At 57.6% G+C, this 5,076-nt stretch overlaps 1 long non-coding RNA gene across 1 annotated transcript; it reads left to right on the plus strand.

Annotated features, from left to right (window-relative positions):
• The first annotated feature begins 2,436 nt into the window (after nucleotides 1-2,436).
• Nucleotides 2,437-4,745, plus strand: LOC147596106 (uncharacterized). Its single transcript, XR_015261598.1, has 3 exons — nucleotides 2,437-2,544; nucleotides 2,594-2,714; nucleotides 4,683-4,745. It is a non-coding gene; the product is annotated as an uncharacterized LOC147596106 (long non-coding RNA).
• Nucleotides 4,746-5,076: the final 331 nt, after the last annotated feature.

Here is a 5,076-nt window from a genome sequence, read left to right on the forward strand (position 1 = left end):
TGGTTAATAGGGTATAGGGGTTAGCTACCACAGGTCCTCTGTTATTTTGTTGATGGCTCTTAAGTCTTGAACTATCCTATAGGACCCATCAGGTTTCTTAACTGGAAGTACAGGTGTATTGAATTCTGACTCACATTCTTTTAGTAGTCTTAGTTCTATGAACCGCTCTATGACAGGACAAATTCCTTCCCTAGCTTCCCTTTTCAGTGGGCAAAATGTGGGATTTTGGTGTGAAATGGGGGGATTTGGGGCAAAATGTGGGAATTTTGGTGTGAAATGGGGGAATTTGGGGCAAAATGTGGGATTTTGGGGCAAAAATGGGGGATTTGGGGCAAAAAAGCGGGATTTGGGGCAAAAATGCAGAAATTTGGGCGAAAAATGGGGGATTTTGGGGGCAAAATGTGGGATTTTGGTGTGAAATGTGGGAGTTTTGGGCAAAAATGCGGCATTTGGGGGCGAAACGGGGGAATTTGGGGGGAAATCACGGGATTTTGGGGCAACAATGTGGGATTTTGGTGCGAAATGGGGGAATTTGGGGCAAGAATGGGGGATTTTGGTGTGAAATGGGGGAATTTGGGGCAAAATGTGGGATTTTGGTGAAAAATGGGGGAATTTGGGGCAAAAAAGCGGGATTTGGGGCAAAAATGCAGGAATTTGGGCGAAAAATGGGGGATTTTGGGGGCAAAATGTGGGATTTTGGTGTGAAATGTGGGAGTTTTGGGCAAAAATGCGGCATTTGGGGGCGAAACGGGGGAATTTGGGGGGAAATCGCGGGATTTTGGGGCAACAATGTGGGATTTTGGTGCGAAATGGGGGAATTTGGGGCAAAAATGTGGGATTTTGGGGGCAAAATGGGGGAATTTGGGGGGAAATTGCGGGATTTTGGGGGCAAAATGTGGGATTTTGGTGTGAAATGGGGGGATTTGGGGCAAAATGTGGGAATTTTGGTGCAAAATGGGGGAATTTGGGGCAAAAAAGCGGGATTTGGGGCTAAAATGCGGGAATTTGGGGCAAAAATGGGGGATTTTGGGGGCAAAATGTGCGATTTTGGTGTAAAATGTGGGAATTTTGGGCAAAAATGCAGCATTTGGGGGCAAAACGGGGGAATTTGGGGGGAAATCACGGGATTTTGGGGCAACAATGTGGGATTTTGGTGCGAAATGGGGGAATTTGGGGCAAAATGTGGGAATTATGGTGGAAAATGGGGGAATTTGGGGCAAAAATGCAGGATTTGGGGGGCAAAATGGGGGAATATGGGGAAATCACAGCATTTTGGGAGCAAAATGTGGGATTTTGATGCGAAATGTGGGAATTTTGGGCAAAAATGCGGCATTTGGGGGCAAAACGGGGGAATTTGGGGGGAAATCGCGGGATTTTGGGGCAACAATGTGGGATTTTGGTGCGAAATGGGGGAATTTGGGGCAAAATGTGGGAATTTTGGTGCGAAATGGGGGAATTTGGGGCAAGAATGGGGGATTTGGGGGGCAAAATGGGGGAATTTGGGGGGAAATTCCTGGATTTTGGGGCAAAATGTGGGCTTTTGGTGCGAAATGCGGGAATTTGGGGCAAAAATGGGGGATTTGGGGGGCGAAACGGGGGAATTTGGGGGAAATCACGGGCTTTTGGGGGCAAAATGTGGGATTTTGGTGCGAAATGGGGGAATTTGGGGCAAAATGTGGGAATTTGGGGCAAAAATGCGGGAATTTGGGGGGCGAAACGGGGGAATTTGGGGGAAATCACGGGCTTTTGGGGGCAAAATGTGGGATTTTGGTGCGAAATGGGGGAATTTGGGGCAAAAATGCGGGAATTTGGGGGGCAAAATGGGGGAATTTGGGGAAATCACAGGATTTTGGGAGCAAAATGTGGGATTTTGGTGCGGAATGCGGGAATTTGGGGGGAAAAATGGGGGATTTGTGGGGCAAAATGTGGGAATTTGGGGGGAAATTCCAGGATTTTGGGGCAACAATGTGGGCTTTTGGTGTGAAATGCGGGAATTTGGGCAAAAATGCGGGATTTGGGGGGCAAATTGTGGGAATTTGGGGGAAATCACGGGATTTTGGGGGCAAAATGTGGGATTTTGGTGCGAAATGCGGGAATTTTGGGCAAGAATGGGGGATTTTGGGGGCAAAATGTGGGAATTTGGGGTGAAATCCCGGGATTTTGGGGGCAAAATGTGGGATTTTGGTGTGAAATGGGGGAATTTGGGGCAAAAATGCGGGATTTGGGGGGCAAAATGGGGGAATTTGGGGGGAATCGTTAGATTTTGGGGCAAAATGGGGGATTTTGGTGCGAAATGGGGTAATTTGGGGCAAAAATGCGGGATTTGGCGGGCAAAAGGTGGGAATCTTGGGGGAAATCGCGAGATTTTGGGGGCGAACCTGTGGGGGGTGTGGCGGTGACCAATCCCCGTTCCGGTGTCCGGTCCTCCCGGCCAGCAGGGGGCGGTGTTGGAGACGCCGTTGGGGCCTGTTCACGTGGCGCTGGAGGGCGCGCCCCGCCCTGGTCGCCCCGCCCTGCTGATGCTGCCGGACGTGGGCCACACGCGTGAGTCCCGCCCCCTTCCCCCCTCTCCCGCCGCGCCCCTCCCCCGCAGACGCCTCGTGCTTCGCCCCGCTCTTCGCCCACCCCGAGATGCGGGAGGTCGCCAGCCACTTCCTGCTCGTCCACCTCGACCCCCCCGGCATGGAGGTGGGCGCCCCGCCCTACCCCCCGGGGTGCGTCTGCACTCCCCTCTTCCGCTCCCCCCAGTTGACCCCAGTGACTCCCAGTTGACTGCGTTGACCCCACTGCCCCCCCAGTTGACCCCACTGCCCCCCCAGTTGACCCCAGTGACCCCCAGGTTGACCCCACTGACCCCCCTGTTGACCCCACTGCCCCCCCAGTTGACCCCAGTGACTCCCAGTTGACTGCGTTGACCCCTCTGACGACCCGGTTGACCCCACTGCCCCCCCAGTTGACCCCACGGACCCCCCCAGTTGATCCCAGTGACCCCCATTAACCCCCCAGTTGCCCCCATTAACCCCCAGTTGACCCCACTGACCCCCATTAACCCCCAGTTGCCCCCATTAACCCCCAGTTGACCCCCATTGACCCCCATTAACCCCCCGTTGACCCCACTGACCCCCATTAACCCCCAGTTGCCCCCATTAACCCCCCGTTGACCCCCATTAACCCCCAGTTGCCCCCATTAACCCCCGTTGACCCCCATTAACCCCCAGTTGACCCCCATTAACCCCCCGTTGACCCCACTGACCCCCATTAACCCCCAGTTGCCCCCATTAACCCCCAGTTGCCCCCATTAACCCCTTGTTGACCCCCATTGACCCCCCGTTGACCCCACTGACCCCCATTAACCCCCAGTTGCCCCCATTAACCCCTCGTTGACCCCCATTAACCCCTAGTTGACCCCCATTGACCCCCCGTTGACCCCCATTGACCCCCAGTGACCCCCAGTTGACCCCACTGACCCCCATTAACCCCCCGTTGACCCCCATTAATCCCCAGTTGCCCGCATTAACCCCCAGTTGACCCCCATTGACCCCCGTTGACCCCCATTAAGGCCCAGTTGCCCCACATTAACCCCCAGTTGCACCCATTAACCCCCAGTTGACCCCCATTGACGCCTGTTAACCCCCATTAACACCCAGTTGACCCCCATTAACCCCCAGTGACCCCCAGTAACACCTGGTTGCCCCCATTAACACCCAGTTGACCCCCATTAACCCCCAGTTGACCCCCATTGACCCCCCATTGACCCCATTAACCCCCAGTTGACCCCCATTAACCCCCAGTTGACCCCCATTAAACCCCAGTTGACCCCCCGTTGACCCCCATTAACCCCCAGTTGACCCCCATTAAACCCCAGTTGACCCCCCGTTGACCCCCATTAACCCCCAGTTGACCCCCATTAACCCCCAGTTGACCCCACTGACCCCCATTAACCCCCAGTTAACCCCCTGTTGACCCCCATTAACCCCCAGTTGCCCCCATTGACCCCCAGTTGCTTCCCATTAACCCCCAGTTGCCCCCATTAACCCCCAGTTGACCCCCTGTTGACCCCCATTAACCCCCAGTTGCCCCCATTGACCCCCAGTTGCCCCCCATTGACCCCCAGTTTCCCCCATTAACCCCCAGTTGCCCCCCATAAGCCCCCCGTTGACCCCCATTAACCCCCAGTTGACCCCCATTAACCCCCCGTTGACCCCACTGACCCCCATTAACCCCCAGTTGCCCCCCACTAACCCCCAGTTGACCCCCATTAACCCCCAGTTGCCCCCATTAACCCCCAGTTGACCCCACTGACCCCCATTAACCCCCAGTTGCCCCCCACTAACCCCCAGTTGCCCCCATTAACCCCCAGTTGACCCCACTGACCCCCATTAACCCCCAGTTGCCCCCCACTAACCCCCAGTTGCCCCCATTAACCCCCAGTTGACCCTGTCGTCTCTCTGTTGACCCCCCCACCCCTCCCCCCCCCCCAGTTGACCCCCCGCCCCCCCGTCCCCCCACCTCGACCGCCATCACATCGCAGCATCACCCTACGCACCCCTCCCCCCCCCCAACCGCCATCGCTTCACCTCATTGGTCCCCTCGCCCGCCCTCCCCCCACCTCGACCCCCGATTGACCCCTTGCCCCTCCCCCTGTCGCCCCTCCCCCCCCGCCCCCCGCCCCTCCCCCGCAGGTACCAGTACCCCTCCCTGGAGCAACTGGCCGAAATCGTCCCCTGCGTCCTCCGGCACCTCAAGTGAGTGGGCGGGGGGGCGCCCCACGGCGCTGTGGGGCGGGGAGGGGGCCCCTGACCCGTAGCGGGACGGGACGGGGGGGCGGGGCCAGCACCGGCCTGACCCCGCCCACCCCCCCAGCATCGCCAGCGTCGTGGGCATTGGGGTGGGCGCCGGCGCCTTCGTCCTGGCTAAATTTGGGGTGAGATGTGGGGCGGGGCGTCGGGCGGGGCGTGGGGCAGGGCGTGGGGCAGGGTGGGGGGCAGATTTGGGGGAATGCAGGGCTGCGGGAATCTCGGGGGAGGTTCTGTGGGGCTTGGGGGCGTGGCTGTGGGGCTGGGGGGGTCGCTATGG

The sequence above is a fragment of the Chlamydotis macqueenii genome, unplaced genomic scaffold (genome assembly GCF_036417535.1).
Source record: "Chlamydotis macqueenii isolate bChlMac1 unplaced genomic scaffold, bChlMac1.mat HAP1_SCAFFOLD_167, whole genome shotgun sequence".
Classification (NCBI taxonomy): domain Eukaryota; kingdom Metazoa; phylum Chordata; class Aves; order Otidiformes; family Otididae; genus Chlamydotis; species Chlamydotis macqueenii.